Raw genomic sequence first — 23,799 nt, forward strand, 5'->3', positions numbered from 1 at the left:
TAATTTTCCCAGATACCATATCATTAATAAATAATCTTAAAATAAAATAACCCTTTGTGATGTACTTCCATGTCATCAAGTCCCATGGGGTAGCAGAGGGTGTTTTATTGAAAGGGTGTGTTGCGTGAAAATCATCCCTTTTGTAGGGCTACTGCCCAGTTCATGGAGGATAAAGTTCAGAGTACCTAGTCCAGAGGTCGAGCACAAGGACCTACACATTACAAATCCTGTGCAGCACTGCACAACTTGAGTACTGAGAAGTGCACTGACCTCCTCTGTGGGAGAGGTGTGTGTGTGTGAGAGAGAGAGAGACAAATCCTCCCCCACAAGTCATGGAGCCACTTTAGAATTGCTACTTCATTCCTGAGGCTGCAATAGCCTCTCTGGCACCCACCCTTTGCTATCTGCTATTTATACATTTTATTTATTTGCATTCCCTCTGCTATTTAGCTTTTTCACAGCCATCCTTGTTCCTAGCATTATTAGTTGTGTATGTGTTTTTTTTAAGGAACTATCCCCACAACTCCCTCAGACAGAGGACATCTTTCCTCTACATAAGCCCACCTTGCTCTGAGGTGCTTACCCCACATGGGGCTAGGAGACCATCGGGGATCTGTCAGTTCCTCTGTTGGTGCCTGGTATACAGGGGTGAATCTCTGCAAGTGTCAGCTGAGAGGGGAGAAAGCGGGGAGGGATATGTGTCTTTGGATCTGTGTGATGGGTTGAAATCCCATCAGGGACAATAAGATGTTAAACACCAGTTAGTTACATTGACTATACTTGTGCTATAATTAACTAGTTGCTTCTAAGCAGAGGGGGTCAGGTCATAATGGACACCTGCCCTCAAAAAGGTTGAGAGAGTTTTTAGTCTCAGGAAGAAACCACAAGGAGCAGAGAGGCTCCTGTGAAGGACCTAGAGTCAGGACTGGCAGGAGTCTAGACACCCCAGGGAGATTCAGTCTGAGGGGGCCTGTACTCAATAGCAGAGGTAGGGAGAAGACTCCAAAGGAGCCCCGGAAAGAGGACCAGGAACAGAGCCCAGCAGAATGGCTGATTGATTGGGACTTTGGACATGTTACCCCTTTTGTTGCCCCAAAAGGGCACTGAAGGCAGATGGCCTGTGCGGATGGGGCACTAGAGCCTGGAGCCCTGAAACACAAAGCTCTGAAGATAGTGGGGGGTGAAGATGGTGAACCTTAACTGTTCACATACTATCATCTACCACAATATAGATCTAGATCCACTTCTGCCTTGCCATGGAGTTAAGTAAATATACAAATCTGCCCTTTTGCTGGAATAGGAGTTGGCATTATATTATTCCAGTGCTTCCTACAGGGATTGTTTTACTATTTGATACTGTGTTGAAAGTGCATAATACACTAACGAGGTTATTCTGCTTATGCTGAAGTACTTACAGGACAGTAGATTTAATTATTATTACTCAGATGCCCACTTCTTTTCCTCACCTCTTGTTCTATGAATTTATCCTGTATCTGGACAAGTATAGTGTTGCTGTATTCCTGCAAGAAGTAAGATTGACAGAGGCTGTGCATCCCCAAGCTGAAAGAATTGCCTTTATGATGGTCCCAGTACAAAGCAGATGAGAGAGGGAACAAGTGAAAGGGAGAGCATATATATAACACCCAAAGCCAGTTCTTGTGTGTGGGAGTGGCAAAGTTAGGGATTACAGTACTTTGTTTCAACCAACATCTTCCAAAAAATGTGGATTCTAATTTTTAATAACTGGTATAGTAGCAAAAGGAACAGATGAAACTGATCATGTTTCTTTTAAACCTGTTTATGCCCTGTGATGGCTGTCTGCTATGATTTTTAGGTCAAGTACATCAGCAGCCTGGGAAGTGGCACATGTTCTACTCTGCGTGTGCTGTAGTCTGTGTGTGTTAGAAGTTGAGTCAGTGATGACTCCGCCATTGCTCAGAATCACCATCTGTACTGATGAAACAACCAATTTAATCTCAAAATTATGCAGTTACAGATTAAATAAACCACAAACTTATTTTTCTAATAAATTACAGACAGAAAACAAGCCCCTCCAGAATAAACATCTAAAGTCAAGGGGTGGCACAGTGGCATTGGTTTTGAATTACAACTCCCCAGAGTCTTCAATAGGCATTTCCCCTTTAAAATCCATAGCAGGGAAATGAGAAACAAAACACCAGCACTGATGTGCATAATGCTTTCCAGTAGGTCAGTGGGCTCACTATTTCAAGAATCAAACTCTTTGTGATATAATTGAATCGTTATTTACTTTTTAAAAACCAGATGTTTGCTAGGTGAATCACAAAAGACATAGGAAGACACAAGGAGTTCAGTTTGTAAAGGTATTAGGTGCCTGGTGGGATTTTCAAAAGCACCGTCCTACATGACTAAGTTCTATTTGAAAATGCTTCTGAAAATCCCACTATGCACCTATGTGCATCATTGGACATTAAATACCTTAAAATGTCTGGCCCATAGTACTTCCCAAAGAGGTTACAATCTAAGTTTCAAAATTAGTTGTGTGTGTTTGTTGCAGGGAAGGAGGTAATGAGGAAGGGCAAGCATGAAAATCAAACCACTTAATTTCAAATATGATAGAGATTATCAAAACTGTCTTTTGAAATTACAAAATATTGTGGGGTTTTGTTTTTCTCTTTTGTGACTATTATTTAAATTACTAACATTAATAACTATTTTCAAAAAAACATGATAAAAGAATCATTCTATCAGAATGATTCGTAAAGGCCAATACTTGGCTATGCCAAATGTAAGAATGCCCAGAACAATACATATTTGCACCTAACTTTGGGCCAGATCTTGCAAAGTTATAGGGTGAAATCCTCGCCCCACTGAAATCAATGCCCAACTCCCGTTGACTTCATCGAGGCCAGGATTTCACCTGTACTACTGAGTAGTTCTGATTGAACCCAATCGGACTAGTCATGTTATTAAGCACTATGCTTGATAGTGAGTGTTTGCAGGTTCAGCCCCTAATATTTAGTCAGCAGAGAATCTCCAAGCTGCCACCCATATCACGAAGAGCTAAGCTACATGTTTTAACTCAATTCATTAAAAAAAAAAAAAAAATCACATGTCATATAAGGTCCATCCATACCCATAGAAACTATGTTTCTGGAGTGTGATTTACTCATGATGGGTTTTTTTCCCCAGCACATTAATACATATTATGATATAGGCAAATTAGAATTAAAGCATTGATATGCTTTTGTGTTTTTGTTCAATTAATTTAAATGATTGTGCAATGCTTACATAAAACTACTTAAATATTTATTTAGGTGTCTTTAGGCCTTTTGTTTACTAAATGTATCAATTTAAGCAATAAATTATTCAAATGTGAAGAGAAACGTATAATTCAATAATACATCCCTGCTTGTGCCTCTCATGCTATTCAATTTCCTAACTTAATCCCTATGACACTCTATTAACTGCACTCTCAGTAAATATTTATCTTATGTTTACTTGATTTTGGCCTTTGCCATATTGAAAAAGAATTTTGTATATGTTAAATGAAAGCGCAAATGATGCAGGATGGTATTGGCCACTTAAATCAGAAGGACACTGGTAATTTCTATCCAGAATTATACACTGACTTCACAGCCAGTATAGCAGGACCCAGGCCTGTATTCCATTACGATGTAGAACTCCTACTGATGTCAAGGGGGATCTGCATGCAAGAGGAGTGGCGGTGCCTCCCATAAATGATTGCACAGATATCATTACGTCCTTAATTTTCTGAAGTGTTGAGCACCAAAAACTATTTGAAGTCACATGCTTCCCACCTACTATAGATGGGCCATGGGGGAGCAAAGGATCATGGAATTAGAACGCAAAGTGCTCTCAACTGAACCAATGCAACATGCTACTTCCACGCCCTCTAAGCTTCAGTTTCCCTCTGTGCCTTCTCCCTGTGAGGAGTTTTGTGGCTTTTTGAGGAAGGAACAGCAGGGGGAAGCCACTCTCCAAGCCATGCCCCACGCAGGACTTGCTCAGGTGTTTTAGAGGAAATCCGAGAGGGAGTTAATGTTGCTAAAAGAACATTTAACTCCTGCAGAGTCTTGTCCACAATGCCTATGGTGCAGCCATAGTAGTGGCTGGGAGGTGGTCTCCACTGGCAGCATAGCTCCTGTTGAAGCCAATGGGAGCCTCACACAAATACCTGACGGTGGAATTTGGTCCTTAATTGATGATTGTATGACACAGCTGTTAAAGGGAAAATGCCAAGTTTGGAAAGCTTAAAATATCACAAACTTTGGGTTTTTTCTTACGGTAAATGCACTTGTGGCAAGTCTATGCACTCTTATTGTTTGTTAGTGGTGGTGTTTCAGAATGCTTCAGTGTTCTCTTCTAAATAAATAAGAAAAAGAAATACATTTTTTTTAAATGTCATTAGCTGAACATACTTAGCAGACAAAAGACCTGTATGAGCCCAATGTGCATACAGGGCAAAGATACATATTTCCATTTCTAGCTTCCTAGCAGTTAATATAAACAAAAGGAGGAATATGTAAGTGATGAAACATACCTTGATACTGACCTTTAAACTTTGACTTATTTCTTAATGGCTGTGACATTTACTTTGGTGACCATGGTTATTTTATAGTTCTTCCACTTTTAGTTGCTGTTTATTTTTGTTATTTTACACTCTGCAGAGAACAGATGTAAAACATAAACTTACACATAGGGCTTAGTTGTTTGGAGAGAAGATGGTCTCAGACTTGCTCTTTCCGCTCCAGTCTCTCTCTTCCCAATTTAACCTCTTAAGGTGGAGTGCTGGCTCTGCTCTTTGAAACTTCCTAATTTAGCTGTTTTTCTTTTCCAGGCACCACTGCATGCAGTCCTCCCAGCCTCAATCTCACAAATCCTCCTGCCAGAGAGTCTCTCTCACTGAGTGAATAAGCCATTAACAGTCACTCCCTTTTCAACATGTGACAGTTCTCTTCTTCTGCATGAGTTGAAGTTCTGCAGCCTTTCTCTGGCCCAATGCAGGGGAAACATGCAGTTGTAGTGAAGCTAGTCTAGGACAGCCAATTTACTTTCAGTCTATGTCAGCCACCAAAGTTCATAAAATGACTTTTATTTGTTTTAATTTTCTTACACTGAAATATACTTGTGATTTCTTGGGTTTTCCAACATCCATCTCTGCTGCTTTTTGGAAAAGAAATAAATCTTCGAGTTTCAGGGCATAAACCAACCTTTAACTATTGGGAGTATGAAGGAAAATTATCTGAGTCAGGTTATCCCATAACTGCCTGCTTCAGGGGTTTTGCACCTTCTTCTGAAGCAGCTGGGCCACTGTTGGAGACAAGTTACTAAAACAGATGGATCATTGTTTTCATCTAGTATTTGCATTCCTATGTTTCTCCTGCTATACCGGTTTAAGAGCTCCTGAAGAAGCTGCTTATCTGCTTTGTAACAGTACTCTTGGGGTGAAATCCTGGCTTCATTGAAATCAATGGGAGTTTTGCCACTGACTTCAGCCAGGTCAGGATTTCTTCCATGGTTTTGCTCAAAAGCACATTTATTTTTATGTTTTGTTTACTGCACAATACTAATAAAAAGACTGTGTTTGATTTAACTAACACAGACAATTTGGTGTGCTGGGATTAGTACCAATTACAAAGAAGGCAGCTGTTATCACTGAGTAATATGTCATAATACAATGATACAGAGTTTTATCATTTCACCCTAATGAATGGTCTCATTTGCATGCTCTTTTTTGCTAATTTAGATGCCATTATTAATTAAAAGCTATCTCTGATAACAGTAATCACGGAAGTGCCCATGATAAAATCACATTCATGGCTAATGCTGCTTTAGTCTTTCTTCTGAAGCTTTAGCACTTTTATGGGCCCTGCTCTTTGTATGCCTTAACTAACTTAAGAGTCTTCTCATCCTCAGTCTTAAACATTCAGGGCCAGATCCCTCAGCTAGTGTAAATCGGTGTAGCTCCACTGAACTCAATAGAGCTGTGCCCACTCACAGTAGCTGAGGGTGTTGCCACTAGAATTTGACAAAGAACCCGTTTTCTCTTTGCATAATTTAGACAGCTTAATTTAAAAATTGGGATTTTTGTCATAGAAGGATGAGCCAGTTAACTCCACAATGAAGAATGGTACCCCCTCTGTACCATGAAATCAATAAAGAGTTCTATAGTGACTTAATTTCAACTTGGAAGGAAACCCATTCCCTGGAGGAATACAAAGGCCAGCCTGGGTGGCCAAAAAGTCAGGGTGAATTAGTAACAAATAACATCTTTTATTCATGGAAAAATAAATGAGGGGGAACTGTAAAAGACATGCTGCTGGATTTTGTCACAAAAATAAAATGAAAGGCACTGAAAAACTGGCTCCTTGACAAAATGTCACTTATTATTTGAGCAAAGCATATTTTAAAATCTAATGCAAAACTGCTCATCAAAGTTTGTTCTTTTATGGGTTATTTATTAACTTTTGGGTCTACAGTAGATATTTGGAGTTTTCATTTATACAAAGGATCCATAGATCCTGTGCAGTACAACACATTTGGCCTGCAAAATCTATATTCTAGCCTAACCTCATTCTGCCTTCAATCCCTGCATGAAGCATCATCCACATGTGGAATCCAAACATAATGGGAATTGTTTGTCAGACTCAGTGGCCAACTCAGACCCAAAGCTTCTTTAGAGTAGCAGACTCCTTTAGTAAAGGGTTAGAGAACATGTGCAGTGACAAAAAAATTATGGTGTTTCACTTAAGGGCTTGAACTTGAATAAATGGAAGAAAATAAGGAATTTTTATAAGACCAAAGAAAATGTTTGCAGCTCTTGGACAATCTCCATCTTGTATCTGATTTTTAAACATTGTTTTTTGCTTTAAATGTTTTCCTGGAGGTTCTTCCTGAATTCCCTGAATCCTTGGCATCTGATCTACCTCATTCTAAGAAACAGTTGAGAGGAAAATAATGAAAAAGAGAAGGAATATTTCTCTTGTTGGTGATAACATAAGTGTGCAAGAAAAAAGTAGACAATTATATTTTTTTAACAAGCAAATATTTCCTATTAATGGGAATTATCTTCGACCATTTAAAGAACATCTCAGAACAAAATAATGATTTTAAAGTAGCGTAACAAGAAAGTGGGTCTTTAGGCAGTTATTAAGGAAATGTCACTCATAGCACTAAAACTCACTTCCCAGAAGCTGTTTAAATAAGCACATCATTCACACTAATCAATAGTGTGGAAACCTGAACATTTTCTTTGAGGGGTAGAATATCTCTATCCCCGAGGCAGTATAGTGGGAGTGTTTGGGAGGAATGGAGCCTCTCATGTTGCACTTATTCAGCTGCCTAAAGTCTGATTTTCCTCTCTCTTATGTTGCATGTACATCAGGAGTCCACTGAAGCCATTGGAATTAGACTGGTGTAAAGCCAGTGTGTGAAGAGCATCAGGCCCAAATCTTTAAAATATGAGTTGACAGAAAGATCTCACAGTTCAAAGATTTATGCTGGAAGGAAACTCTAATGCATTTCAATGAAGAATAATGTATCCCAGAACATAATGAAAAAAATTATGCCACAGTACAAAGTTACTATATTTCTTAATTTTTTTCTAAAAGTCATAAACCATTAGTAGCCATTATTTTACAGGCAGATTTAGAAATGTCATATGTGGTATCCAGAGGTATTAATTAATGTCCAGTCTATGCTTCCAACTAACTTTCAGGCTTTGAAACTAAAAGCTAAAACCTGTCTAGGAGAATATGGCATAAAGTTTATTCCTATGCATTTTATACTATTTTTACTTTAATTGAATTTGTATAAGTTGAAACTAATGGCTCAGAGCCTCAGATGGGATAAATTGGTGTAGTTCTATTGCAGTCAATGCGGTTATGCCAATTTACACTAGATGAGGATCTGCTTAATATGTAAGGATCAGACTCTAAACATCATGGGCCTGATTCTCTTCTCACATCAGTCTTACACCAATACAGTTACACTGATTTCAAAGGACTTACTCTTAATTTACATGAGTGAGAAATGAATTAGGCCTAAAATATCCTATATTATAAATAGAATCCCAAATTCAGTACAAATATAGAATTAACATATCTTTGTATTCATCCAACAAAGATTCTATTAGAAAGCAATTTCCATTCTATTATTATAATCATCACATCCTTAAAGGTGAAATGCAACATGCATTCTTCAATACAATAATTACTGTAAGTACTGCAGCATGTATCAATAGTGTTTATGGTTATTGTCACAAAGTGGCCCAGTCCCACTCTGAGTGGATACCAGTAGCATTGGAGGAATCCAACTTCTGAATCCCACATGCTGCTAAGCTCCCTGGGTCTGGGTAGTGACTGTTCACTGATCCTAGCTCTGGGTCACTCAGGTGCACTGCCAGTGTGGACCCAGTGTCTGAGACTCCTCTTGTGCAGTAGGACCCTGTAGTCTGGACACTTTGACCTTAGTGCCAGTACTTCAAACCTCCAAAACCCCCCAGTTGCTCAGAAACGTTCTCCCCAGAGTCCACCTTGCTTTGGGAGCTCGGGTTTCCCTAGTTATGCCCTTAGAGACCATGTTGTTATAGAGCAAAGAACGCAGACTTAGCAATGGCATTCTTAAACATACTTTGCTCTTAAAAAGCACAAGTAAGTTACAGATCTATGGAACACAACAAACTCCTGAGTTCAATTCCCCTCAGTCTGCTCTCGCTTTCTTTGTGATTCCCTGGGTTCGGTCCAATTCCTTTAATGAAGGCAAAGTCCCTCCTATCTCAACTTCCTCCTTCTGAGTACTCTGTTTCTGACAGTGTATTGCCTTGGCTTGGACAACTTTTAACCTCTGTCCCTCTTTGGTCAGATGGAGAAAATTCAGTTCTTCCAGCCATGTACTCTGGCTGAAGGGTGTGTGTGTGTGCAGGGGGACCGGGAGGAGGAAAGGGTTTGCAGGGGGGAATTCCAGCCCCTTCTTCTCCCCAAACAGGCTGCTATGAAGAGTGAGCCTATACAAAGGTGATGGCCTTGCTGGCAGAAACCCCATTGTTCAAACAGGTGAGAGCCAGTCAATGTTGATGACCTTTGATTCTTTGTCCCCTTTCTAACATAGCTTCCTCACTACATGTAGCAATTTCAGCTACAAAATGATGATCTAATCCACAATGACAGTAACAAGTACCAACAGTGTCCGGAAAACCAAATGGAATTCATAATGTGAGACATATTCCCAAACTGTCACAGTTATGACTAAATTTTTCAGTGAGCAGGAGACAACATAATGAGGAGGCATTGAGGTTCCAAGGACAGGGCACTGCAATGGGAGTCAAAAGACCTGGGTTCTGTTCCTGGCTCTGCCACTGATCCGTTGGGCAACTTTTGGCAAGTCAGTTTCTCTCTCTCTCTCTCTTTGCCTCACTTTCCCCGTTGTTACTTTGGGGACAGCGATACTTACTCTCATTTGTAACACCTTGTGAGTCCTACGCATGAAAAGTACTACAGAAGAGGTAAGCGTTATTTTTATTCATTGCCCTTAGGCCTAAATCCTGTATTCACCCTATGCAGTAGTGGGAGGTTGCAGTGTGGGAGTGAGCAGTTGCAATGGTTAGGGTGGGCTGAAGTAGTCAAGATGTCAAGCTACCACCACCACTGCAAGGGGGAGGCCAAGAGGATCTGTGCACTGATGGGTCCTTTGGCTCTCCTCCTCTCACCTCCTGTGCACTGCTGTGCAGGGGACCCATGTGGAGCTGAGCGCCAAATGGCACAGGAAGTGCACACTCCTGTCCTGGCTCCCTGTTCTTGCAGCAGATCCACACCTTCTCTACTGCCTGGGATGGGAGCCTTTGGATTTGCCCTTTAGCAAAATACCTATAAATGGCTAATATTTTGTTTTTTAAATTACCTATGGATTGCATTAGTCAGCTGGCAGGTATAATGGAATTATACCTGGAATTAACTCATGCTGAGTTCTGAAATTAGTTTTTGAGCTATGAGATCATTATAAAGTTCCCTAAATATTCTCATCTCTGGGGCTCTTTAAATACTCCAAAATCAGCTACCACCCAAAGGGTCAAATTCTGCCCTGACTCAAACCCTTGATAATGTTGCAAAAGATGTAAAATCAGGGGAGAATTTGGCTCACAGAGTTTATATACTATGTTTCAGTCCAAGGAGGATTTTTTTGGCTGAATTACAAACCCATGAGAAGTAGGGCCGCCCAGAGGATTCAGGGGGCCTGGGGCAAAGCAATTTCGAGGTCCCCTTCCATAAAAAAAGTTGCAATACTATAGTAACAAGTATTTGGAAATGTAAAAAATAACCAGTGAAATACATTCAAAAATTAATTTTTAATAATTTGAAAATACACGAAATACATTATTTAAAAACATTAAATGCTTTAACGGTATGTATACATTTGCAATTACATAATGGGCTGTCTCTGGGTGATGGTGATGGTTTGTGCCAATGGGCTGTCACTGCCTGGGGGTGGCGCTACTGTTGCCCAGGGCTGGGTGGGGAGTTGGGCTGTAGGTCGGGGGGTGCCCGGCTCAGAGGGGCTGAGCTTGGAGCTGGGGGTCAGGGCTGTGGGGGGATGGGGTCGTGGGGTGTCTGGCTCAGAAGGGCTGGGCTCGGAGCTAGGGGTCAGGGCTGTGGGGTGGGGGGATGAGGTCAGGGGGGTGTCTGGCTAAGAGGCGCTGGGCTCGGAGCTAAGGGTCAGGGCTGTGGGGGGATGGGGTCGGCGGGGTGACCGGTTCAGAGGGGCTGGGCTCGGAGCTGGGGGTCAGGGCTGTGGGAGGCTGGGGTCAGGGGGGTGTCTGGTTCAGAGGGGCTGGGCTCGGAGCTGGGGGTCACGGCTGGGGGGGGGTGGGGTCAGGGGGTGCCCGGCTCAGAGGGGCTGGGCTCGGGGCTGGGGGGGGTGCCCGGCTCAGAGGGGCTTACCATGCTGCTTACCCCCGCCTCCCAGAGCCTCAGCGAGCTGCATCCAGGAGCTCCTGCCGCTCGGCCCGCCGGAGCTTGCCATCCTGACCCCTTACCACGCGGCTCCGAGTGGGAGGACCTCAGGCCCTGCCTGAGCCACACCGCTGCAGTGCTCTACAGGGTTGCTACTGGTCCCGGCGTGCTGAGGCACTGGGGGATGCGGGAAAGCAAAGGTGAAGGCTGAGGCGGGGGGAGCCTCCGACATTCTCGTGGGGGCCCCTGCCGGGCCTGGGGCCTGGGGCAAATTGCCCCCATGCCCTCCCCCGGGAGGCCCTGATGAGAAGCCTGGATTTTTTAGTAGAAAAGCTGCTGCAACCATAACTACAGTGGCACTATCTGTAACTGCAGGAGGCATGTTTTCTAGAGATGTTCTTCAGTTGCTCAACCAACTGCACTGTTGGCTTTCTACATCAGTGTAGCTGTGCATTAGTAGGATGCTGGTGATCTGCTATAAATGGTCTTATCCATGTGTAATTTAATTTTGTTTGTAAATGATGCTGACCATAAAAGAAATGTTAAGGATCCATTTCAGAAAGCCATTTTGATGACTGACATTGAGTGAGTATATGAGTACCCTGTTAGCTGAGACAGTGAAATCTTTTCTCTAATTTACCTACAAGAATGACTGCTTGAAGAACACAAGGTTCCTTTTAACCTTTAAAGCCATGATTTGGCCAACCTGGGGCTTAATTCTGTATCTTTCCAGTTATTATTCTGTACATGGTTAGAGCCAGAAAAATATATTAATGAAAAAATATTTTCTCATCAAAATTGGCCTTTTTAAAAAACTCATGAAAGATTACTGAAGAAGTGAAACAAATTTTCAAAATCTGAAAGGAAAACTTTTTGAGATGGGGTGACCACATCTGCATGCAGTATTCAAGATGTGGGTGTATAATGGATTTATATAGAAGGAAACTGATATTTTCTGTTTTATTACCTATCCCTTTCATAATGATTCCCAACATTCTGTTTGATTTTTTTGACTGCCGCTATACATTGAGTGGATGTTTTCAGAGGACTATCCACAATGTCTCCTAGATCTCTTTCTTGAGGGGTAACAGCTAATTTAGACCCCATCATTTTATATGTATAGTTGGGATTATGTTTTCCAATGTGCATTACTTTGCATTTATCAACATTGAATTTCATCTGCCATTTTGTTGCCCAGTCACCCAGTTTTGTGAGATCCTTTTCTAGCTCTTCACAATCTGCTTGGGACTTAACTATCTTGAGTAGTTTTGTATCATCTGCAAATTTTGCCACCTCACTGTTTACCCCTTTTTCCAGATCATTTATGAATACGTTGAATGAGATGGTCCCAATATCAACTCCTGAGGGACGTCACTATTTACCTCTTTCCATTCTGAAAACTGACCACGTATTCCTCCTTTGTTTCCTATCTTTTAACCAGTTACCAATCCATGAGAGGACCTTTCCTCTTATCCCATGACATTACTTTGCTTAAGGGCCTTTGGTGAGGGACCTTGTCAAAGACTTCCTGAAAATCTAAATACACTATATCCACTGGATGCCCCTTGTCCACATGCTTGTTGACACCCCCCCACCAAAGAATTCTAGCAGATTGGTGAGGCATGATTTCCCTTTACAAAAACCATGTTGACTCTTCCCCAACAAATGATGTTCATCTATGTGTTTGACAGTTTTGTTCTTTACTATAGTTTCAACCGGTACTGAAGTCAGGCTTACCAGCCTGTAATTGCTGGGATCACCTCTGGATGCACCCTTTTTAAAAATTGGCATCACATTAGCTATCCTCCAGTCATTTGGTACAGAAGTTGATTTAAATGATAGTTTACAGACTAAAGTTAGTAGTTTGAAATTTCACATGTGAGTTCCTTCAGAATGGCTCAGGTTTGGTAATTTCCCTCACATCCTCAGCAGTGAAGAGCAATGCAAAGAATTCATTTAGTTTCTTAGCAATGGCATTGTCGTCCTTGAGTGCTCCATTAGCATTTTGATCGTCTAGTGGCCCCACTGGTTGTTTAGCAGGCTTCCTGCTTCTGATGTATTAAAAATTTTGTTTGCTATTACTTTTTGAGTCTTTGGCTACCTGTTCTTCAAATTCTTTTCTGGCCTTCCTAATTATATTTTTACACTTCATTTGCTAGAATTTATGCTCCTTTCTATTTTCCTCACTAGGATTTAACTTCCACTTTTTAAAGGATGCCTTTTTGTCTCTCACTGCTTCTTTTTCTTTGTTGGTTAGTCACTTCATTGTTTGTTGTTTAGTCTTCTGAAATTAGTTCTCTATATGTGGTTTTGTTATGCTGATGCTGGCTTACATACATTTTACATGCAGCTTGGCTGTGCAGAGGCAGGTAAAGTTTTTTACAGCTAGTTTGTCTATGTAAATGCTGGGTTTCTCTGTTTTATATCACTGGCAGTCAGTGTACACCATCAGGCCATAGGAATCAATAGTGCTTTGGGGCACACTTGTGGGATCCTGATTGGAAACAATCAGCTCAACTCTTTCCAGTGCCTGTTCATTCTGAGTGTAAGAACCCCCCACAGTGCCAATATCCATTGCTTGCTTCCAGATAATGAAGAGATCTAATAGTTGCCCCCAACTCCTGGAGACTCTCAACATCTCAGCTTGGACCTCCACCCTGATTAGACCATGAATGGTGGGATCTTGAGGTTGCTGAACATAGAATCTTGCAAAGTTCTTGGAGGTGTAACCACTGCATATAAATCTCTGGCTACATCTGTCCTGTCTGACCTGGGGTGTGTGTTATTACAAATGTGTGTGACTATCTGACTGTTGCTCTGTATGCCACATCTTCTCTTCACAAGCTGGCATTGCAAAGATGGTACTTCCATGCAAAATTCTGAATGCAAACTTTTGAACTAGAAGTGGATTTTGCAAGCTGATCTGTGGAAAATTTCCTTCAAAATTTCAACTGGAAAAAAATTAACTGGAAAAATATATGAAATTCCACAAAATTTCCCTGCCATTTCACCTACATCTAATACATTTTCATCTGTTTTTAAGTAACAGAGTGACATAAAATGAACACTGCTGTAAAAGAAGTATTTCAATGGTATTATTTTGCCTTTAAGAGTTTTTTCAGCTTTAATCAATCCAATACGTTATCAGTATACTTTGTGGGCATTTCTGAAAATGTCATAGTATCATTAATATGTGAAGGAAGTGCATCCTGCTGAAATGAATTCGACTGAATAAAGAAGACAAGAATTCAAAACATTATGAAAGACCAGAGCTTGTTCAGTAAACTATAACATTGAATGCACATTTGCCTCTGTAGAAGTACTGTACTCTGCCATTAAGTGCACTATTTTTGAATCAAAGGATGATGGAAAGAGTGAGAATTAGATGAGCACAAAATATTTTTGTTTTCATGTCACTGCATCTTACAGTTCAAATCTTCAAAGTGCAACATCATCATCACTTACATGGTGGCCTTTTCAATAGCAAGGGAAATGTCATCTAGTGACATGAATTAATATTATGTAAAGCTGCTAAAACACTTTAATGACGGTAAACATTTCATAGATGCCATTCCTTTTAACCTTAGTCTACATACAGGTGGGCTCTCAGATCAATGACGATTTATTCATCTCACATTTATTAACATGAAGTGGAATTTAAGTCCATTAGAATGACACTTACTGTTCTGGAAGGCCTCAAATGAGTCACTGTTGGACTTGTGCAGTAAATATATCAATGCAATCGGTGTTCTCTAGTTACTATAATAGACTGAAGAAATTGGTTTGTGTGTGTGTGGTCCATTGGTTCGACAAAATTTTCATGCAATCTCTTTTTGTGGATTCTGGAGTAACTCTGAAGTCCAAAGCGTGATGTGCATGCTCATGAGCAGAGCGGGCAGACAAAGTCATTGGTGAGTTTCTTGGTAGCTGTATCAGTAGTATGATGCTTTCCCCTTGCAGCTACCGATCGATTATTTCTGTCCTCTTCAAAGGCTTGGAAAGCTCTGAGTGTTGTGTGTTGCCATGCTGATCTATTTAACGCTGCCTTCTCAAGATCATCTGGTTTTATTGCACAAAGTGTATGCTGTTCTTGATGCTGTCCTTGTAGCACTTTCTGGGGTGGCCCATGTCCTTGTGCCAATTCTCCCTAGAAAATTTTTCTGGGGAGTCGATATTCAGGCATCCTAATGATGTGTCCAACCCAGCGTAGTTGGGCTTTTATCAGCGTGGCCTCAATGTTTATGGCATTTGACTTTTGGAGAACCCCCAGGTTGGTAATTTTGTCCTGCCAATGGAGGCCCATAATGGCATGCAGACACCGCATATGGAAGGCCTCTAGCTGTTTGATATGCCATTTGTATGGTGTCCAGGTCTCACAGCCATAGAGGAGAGATGTGAACAAAAAAGCATTATAAAGTTTTATTTTTGTTGAGAGGGTTATTGTTGTGGGATTTCAGGACTTCATTACGTAGCTTTCCTAATGACTGAGAAGCTGTCTCTATCCTGTTTCTGATCTCTTTGTCAAGAGATCCATCATTGGAGATGTTGCTGTCAATTTGTGAAGAAATTGGTAGAAATAATCAAAGTAAATAACTAAAGATGAATCCTTATTGCCTCAGACTGTAGTCTTGTTAGTTTTCACAAATTAAGCATGATTGGGCAAGACTAGTACTCAGATTGGAAATATCCAAGTACAAGCTATGGTACTACTGACTTTGGTGAGTTGAATGATGGTACTCTTCTCTCTAAATCAGTACTGGACCATGCTAAGTCTCAACATGGCATTAAGGGCACTGTGCTGCTGGTGTTGTCTTCTGGATGGGGTATAAAACTGATGTTCAACCATTTATGGTCTTTAAAAGACCCTTTGGCACTGGGTGGGAGGGAGTGTGCCAACCTCACACAGGGCCTGAACTGCTCAGTTATGCAGAGCCTGTGAGTACAATCAGCCCCACTTTGCTACATCTGCAATAAGTATCAAACCTGGAGGGAGGAATTAAAAGTGCTGAAACTGGCTCAGTTAGGGTCTGACCAGGAGGAAGAGCAGCTCTCTGGCCCTCAGTTAGTTAGAGAAACCTGACTGGAGCCAGGGAGCTGAGTCAGGGAGCAGACAGAGCCTCCCAGAAGGGAGGTACATCTGCCACCGGAAGCTCAAAGCAGTTAGGAAAGAAATGGCAGGAAGTGTATCCACCTAAGATTCTGCATGCTGGTGAAGGGACCTGCAGGGAGGAGGAAGACTGTCCTGCGAGGGGGAGTAGAGAAAACATTCCTGCAGCAGAAGCAGATGAGTGGAAGAAAGAGCTAAGAAGCTTGTCAGTGAGCTGGTGGAAGAGGCTTAGAGAGGCCGGAACCCAGGAAGAGGCTGAGGCAAAAGCCCCAAGGCAGGAAGTGGTTCAGGGAGGCAGCGAGGGGTCTGTGTAGTTGGGCCTTGACTGCCTATTCAAGGACTGGAATCTGGACTGGAATCCGGTGGAGTGGGAGGGCCTGTGTACCCCTAGCAGCCCCATGAGGGAGGTGGAGTGGAAACCATCCCCCGAAAAGGGGTAAGGACTACTGAAACCCACTGTTAACAGGCGTAACGACTAGTGAGTTAAGATTTGGGCTGAAAGTCCAATGTGAAGTTGATGGACTATTATGTGTTAGACTATTAGTTTACCCCAGCAGGAGTGGGGCTTTGTGACCTAGCACTAAAGGAGGAGAACCTGCTGATCCACACCCAGCCACCAGCGGGCTCGCTGGCCAGAGAGCGGCATGCCTTCGGGCACTTTTTAAAGCGTTTAGGGTGCTTTCACATTGTCATGGCCACATTCCAACTTGGGTACAAGTTGTCTAATTAAATTCCTCTACAATTAACATTAGTTAAGGTTTTTAAAGTAGCTGAAAGATGTACAACAGCATGCAAGTGCCAAGCATTATTGTTAACTTCCTGTCTTAACCTGCTGTGCGGTGTAGCTGTACATTGTTAAACAGCTGTTGCATAGCACTCAGGAAACAGATGTTTCAGTGATGGGTGAAGTGCTTTCTACATATGAATCAGGATTTGGGGGGCCAGAGACATTGTAAATCAAGTTCAGGAGCTCTACATCAGTGGCTCTCAACCTTTCCAGACTACTGTACGCCTTCCAGGAGTCTGATTTGTCTTGCATAACCCCAAATTTCACCTCACTTCAAACAGAACTTGCTTACAAAATCAAACATAACAATACAAAAGTATCACAGCACAGTATTATTGAAAAATTGCTTACTTTCTCATTTTTACCATATAATTATAAAATAAACCAATTGGAATATAAATATAGTACTTACATTTCAGTGTGTAGGATATAGAGCAGTATAAATAAATCGTATAAAGTTTAGTTTATACTGACTTTGCTAGTGCTTTTTATGTAGCCTGTTGTAAAACTAGGCAAATACCTAGATGAGTTGATGTACCCTCAGAAGACCTCTGCATACCCCCAAGGGTACACATACCTCTGATTGAGAACCACTGCTCTACATAATATGTGCAATCACATTGAAAAAAGCATGCCACTATGATATTCTACTAAATTTCTGCTCATTCTGTGCTGATGTTGCCATCCCTGTCATCTACCAGAAATAAATCCTCTCTAGTCTCCCAGAATACATCAGCCAAAAGGTACTCTCCCTACTCTCAGATTGGCCACTACACATTGTAGGCTCAAATGACATGTCAACATTTCTCTGCAGGGACTAGGGGGGACTGCCATAACTTAGCTCCACAGCACTACTTCCTCCTCATGACCCTACACAATCCAACTTACTGCTACAGTGCTCAACATTGCTGGAAGTACAATGCACTTCTGGTACGTCCAGTACTCATCATCCAAGACTCATCAAGACTCCTCAGCCAAGACAGGGTGTTATAACTTGTTTCAAATAATTTCTTGAGAGTACAGGATGTTGATGGGGGCACTGTGTCAGGCAATGTTCAAGTGTTTGCCTAGGTTCTTCACATTCACATTTGGGGTCATTCCTGAGCATCTATTTAGTCATATTGCCATTCCAGCTCTTGCTCAATTTAGAGTATGCCAGTATTTTCGTCTGAGGTCAGTGCTTGGAGAGAGTTGTTCTGAAGGAACTACGTTCTCCAGTTTCATCAGCATTTCCTGCAATTTTGTTACTTTTTAGCCTTCCACAGTGGTATTTTGAGGTAAGGGATTTTTAGAAGCAAAGGTCTTTCTCGACTTCCGCCTCTTAGATGGTGGAATGTGGCCATACAGTGGATGTCTTGAATTGTACATCTGCTTTTGTGTTTCCTTTTTTACTGATGGTGGTGCAATCCCTGCAAGGAGGCATAACGACAATGTGTGAGTCAGTTTCAAAGTCCCTGTGATGGTCCTATAGGATTGATTGAGTTCAATATCAATTTTGTGTGCCTGGCACAAGTGTGACCATATTGGGGCACAGTACTCTGCAACTGAGTAACGCAGGGTGAGACTAATTGCTCATAGTGTTTTTGGTCAGCTTCCCATTTCATATTGGCTAGTTTCTGGAGTACACAATTCCTGGAGTTCCCTTTCTTTTTCAGCTTCTTCATGTGCCCTTTGAATGTCAGCATTTGGTCTAACATGACCCAAAGATACACCAGATGTTCGTTGAGCTCATGATCTGCCTGGAGCTTTTCTTTGGCCTGATGATAGAACATGCACACTTGTCTTGTTAGGATTGGCACTTAGGAATCATTTGAAATAGTATTTAAGTAGGCTCAGGGAGCCAGTTACAATGCACACTCTGTCCTCAACTCCTTCAGATTGGGCAGCAATGCAAATACCATCTTCATAAACAAATCTTTGCACATTGGGAAACTCTGGTTGATCATTTATATAGATATTAAACAGCAAGAGTGATAGTGCTGAACCTTGGGGCAATCTATTCTGTTGAGTACGCCATCAACTTTTCTGACCATCCATCTTGACAAAGAACTGTTGATTCTTGACTAGGGAGGAGAGGACATTCCGATTTCAGTAGACATGCATGGTGATTCATGGTGTCATAAACAGCTTACAGATCAGCCACTGTAGCTTCCATAGTTTTGCAGTTTTAAAGCCATCGTTGATGTACTGAGTTAGGTTAACAACTTGGCCACAACTCTAACATCCTGGGTGGAAAACAGCTTTGTCATCAGTCAGCTGCCCTTCCCATTTTGGTGCTATTCTTCCCATTATCTTCTGTTCATATAGCTTACAGGTTGAACAAAGTACGGGTATTGGGTGGTAATTCTTTGCAAAACTAGGGCTTTTATGAGTAGTACAACCACTTTGGCCTATCTCCATGCATGAGTTGAAATCAAGCAGTGACTTCTGCTCTCTCATCCCAAAGTGTACTATAATAGTTCATTAGATATGCCATCAAGTCCAGCTGTCTTTCCAATTTCAGGATTTTCATGGCTATTATCAGCTGCTCATTGTCGACTCTAAAGACGTGAAAAAAATTCTGCGCTTTTGTTTTGTGGGCAGGTTTACCATTCAGAATGAGTTGCTGTGATTTCGTTGGGAGAGACTGCAGCAATGTGCTTTCATTGTTGTGCATCATAGTTCAGCTTATGAATAGTGGCCTATGCTTTTTTGCTAACGTGGCACAGGTTTGTTGGTTCAATCAGCTCCCTCAGCGATTGTGCCACATTTTTCCAATTTCTCTCATAAGCATTTGCTGAACCCAGTGATTTGTTCACCAAATGGATCCCAATCAAATAGTTCTGACTATCACTTACATTGTTGGCTTGTCTCTTCGGGAATCCTACATACATATTATGTCTGACATCCCTCATGGGATGTGCTTTTGGGCAGTCTTCCAGACCCGGGAAACAAATTCTCCATAGTGCTTGTGTGTTGGAGTAATATTACAGATGGAGTCAGCCAGTTCAGAGATAAAGTTTTCCCAGTTAGCCTTTCTGAAATTGGATCTCAGAAGGCATTTTGTTTTCCTGGGTTGTACTGTAGCCACTGCTCTGATCTATGTTGTTATCTTGGGATTACTGCTATAACCTCCCTTCTGAGTGAGGTTGCCTGCATTTTAAGAGGTGATAAAGGCTATGTCAAACTTGTACCCCTTTTCCCATCATGTGCTTTGGAAGGTACATTTGTCCGTGAAGTCACAGAACAGGATCATGTTGTTTGTTGCCACACACTTCTCAATTTCTTCCCCACATGTTGTCATTGTTAGAGTATCTCCAGATGGCTTTGTGGCTGTTGAAGCACCTATAATAAGGCATTAATTTTCTGGCAGGGAAAGTTGGTTGGATGTGCAAACTGTTCACCTGGTGGTTTGTAAATAGAAACTACTGCTATTTGATTGAGTTCAACCATGATAAATTCCATTATACCATGGAGTCTGAGTGGTGTTTTTTCACCAGTCTTTTGTCACGTATAAGTATTGTGCTGGCATGGATGTTACTTTCAAAGTTTGCAGTAATTTGCATGCTTTTGCAAGCACATAATGTCAGCTTTCATGCCAGACAGAAAGCCAGCCTTTTCTGCAGAAAATCTCTCCACACAGAAATTGATGATTTTGAGTACTGTCTTTGGCTGAGGCCCTGAAAGGGGCCGTTGATGTCGACACCTATGTCTGGCTTCTATTGCAATCTTGGTGCGTATTGTTAGATTTTGTCTTTTCCATGGTTAGTTACAATGGGAGATTAACAGGGGTTATGTGAGTGTATCTGATGTGACCCTCACTTCCACTGCTATCACTACTGGAAGTATCAGAAATACTGGAACGGCATTCCATAATACCATAATCTCCCCCCCAATACACACACCAACCAATATACCTGCCTAATTGCAGAGGACAGAACATAATGCATCCGCATCCCTTATGAGATGTAGCAGCTGGTGTGTGCTTCTCTTGTGCATCAGGCAGCTCCAGGAGGTATTGAACACTGTGGTAGTGCACGGTCAGAGAAATAACCATAATCCTGATACATGCATAAATTGTGGCATGTGTTGTAACTGGTATTATGTGCCAGATTAATTCAGATGAATATACATAGAAATTTTGTAATTATGGGAGCTTTGTTTTCTTTTGAAGCATTTGGTTATTGGGGAGAGGATATCAGCAGTTTAGATGGGACTATTAGTCTCTCTCAGAAATGCATTTTTTTCTGGTCCTTTGTTGGAGGCTCAAATAGTACTAAAACATCACGTTCTAATTTGTTAAATAAATTTTGCCAAAGTACCTTTTCCTCTCAAATAACTGAGAATTCTTCATGCCTTAACTTCGAGCCTGCAAATGTTTTTTGCTCAGGAGTTCAAATACTTCTAACTGAAATTCTGTCACTTGCAAGGACCACAGTTATCCCACAAATTCAAATTTATTTGCTGGATATTGAGTATGAATAAGTTTGTATAGACATGCTTCTTTTCACTAGGGAAGACAATACTCTAGGGGGCAGGCTTTGCCCAACTATGCTTTGAAAGAAGGATTTTCAAATAAATCCCAAACACAAAGAAAAACCCAAATAATATTTCAACTGCTTACATTTTCTTTGTGTTCATAAATCAGACAAATCAAAAAGTGTTTAAAATGTGAACACTTTAATTAGACTGCACTATACCAAAAATAAAGGTATCATTAAATTAAAGATAGTACAGTGATGGGGTCATTATGTCTTTATGGATAGACAAATAGCCTTTTCATTGGTATTAGATAAATTCCGTGTTTAAAATTAAAATGTAAAAAGCTATGTATCTAGAATTATCATTTATTCTAAGATGTGATGCTTGTCAATCTGGTCATACAGTAACAGAGAAAGACTGCATTTTTTTCTTCTATATATATTCAATAATAAAAATGTTATTAAAGAATTTTCTGTAATGGTGCCAGCTCTCTAATAGTTTATATCCTGAGCCACCTCTGAGACATGATTTCAATTCTGTGTATCTTAATTTGTCATGCACATTTTTGAACTGAAATGTGTTACCTCACTTTGATGGGGTGTACAAATCTCACAACAGAGAACATACCCCGAAAGACGTGGACTGGAACATGTGAGCCAGCTGGAGAACTGAGCCACAAAAGAAGGGACAGATCCCACAAGACAGGGTTATAACTGAAAGGGAGGGATGTCAGAGAGGGAGGCAACCTGCTGCATCCCTGCCTGACCACTAGACAGCACTGGTGGTGTGTGCTCCTCTTTACACTCACACTGTAATCTGAGTCTGACGAAGTGGGTATTCACCCACGAAAGCTTATTCTCCAATACTTCTGTTAGTCTTAAAGGTGCCACAGGACCCTCTGTTGCTTTTTACAGATTCAGACTAACACGGCTACCCCTCTGATACTGTAATCTGGGTTAGTTGTTACAGTGCTCTGTGTGTGAGGGACGGTGATATTTCCAATAGGTGTCAGTGCTCACTTTGTTCCACTTAAGATGCACTGGAAGGTTATTCAAGAAAAACATCTTCCTTACAAACAACAGAGAGCCAGGTCACACCTGGTGTAAACTGGCATAGTTCAGCTGAAGTCAATGGAGATATGACAATTTACGCCAGGATTTGTTCAAATACTATGTGATGAGGGTGGTAAAAGAACCTATGTATAATAGAATAAAATCTGCCACAGAATTGCCAAGTAAATCCAATTAGTAGCATTTGAGTACATTTCAAAATGGTATTCTTGCCTCTTTAAACCTCCTCCCCCTTTACAGCTTTGTGAAGTGGCAGATTGACTACTGCAAAATTTTTGGTCTGCTGCAGTGAACCCACATGCACTGAGTTGGTAACATCAGTATTTACTGATCCGTGCTGGAGTAAGGAATCTGCCCAAAGAGAAATGGAAGGTGTCTGTTCAGCATTGTATAGTTTTCATTCTTCATATATAAAAGTGAAGCAAAAGAACAATTGAAAGAGCTGTATGCTATTGAATAAAATCAGATTTACCTTTTCTCTCCTCCTGGACTGGTCAGTGGGGGTGGTAAAATCACCATCTTTATGTGTGCTGAAAGGTTTCAGCTGAGTGAGGAGTTTGTGATCTGTAAAAGGAGGGAGACAGTATATAATTCAGACATTGGTGTGAAATGTCTCCTTATTAGTGTGTTTATATGGCAATTTTGCTTCTCCTATTTGTTTTTTCTTCACAAACCTTTGCAGTTCACCTTTAAGGCATTTAGAGTCTCTGGACATTGGGTGAAATGATTAATAGCTTATATTGATTTTTCAAAATGAGGAGATATAGTAGCATGAAGCAGGCAACAGCAAACTTAATTTACCCATTATGTTTTCACTTTTGGAAAGGGTACTTGGAAATGACTATTTCTTTTGGAATGTCAGTGAATTTCTGAACATTAACAATCTTTTCATGTGTTTCTTTTAAAGGTGACCAGAGCTTCCATTTGCATTTCTGTTACTCTCAATTTTCAATACAGTTAGGAAATGAGCAAATCCAATTTATGAGGTTTTTAATGAAACATGGGAAGAAATAGTTTTGCTGTCTATCTGTAGATAAGTATATAGTTATGTATGTGTATATGTATTAAAAGAGGTATACAGTGAAACTGTTGCACAATAGAGAGTTCACATAGACAGGATCATTTTTAAAAGACCTGTGATATTTAGAACACCAATTAGTATTCTGCCAAAGGAACATTTTTCACTAAACATGTCCAAGTAAAAGTTTAAATGTCTATTAATTAATGTTTAACTGATTCTTTAATAGGAATGAAGTCTTCTGACAGTGTGACTTACACATGAAAATTAGTCTGGCGTTTGCTCTGTGGAATGGGAAGAAACATAATTGTTAATATGGTGGCCCATTAATTACCCTGGTGTCTTAATTCAGCTGCATTTGAGAGCAGTGAAGTGAGAATATCATCATCAATTTGGGTAGAAACTTA

Source organism: Malaclemys terrapin, chromosome 7 (assembly GCF_027887155.1).
Source record: "Malaclemys terrapin pileata isolate rMalTer1 chromosome 7, rMalTer1.hap1, whole genome shotgun sequence".
Taxonomy (NCBI): domain Eukaryota; kingdom Metazoa; phylum Chordata; order Testudines; family Emydidae; genus Malaclemys; species Malaclemys terrapin.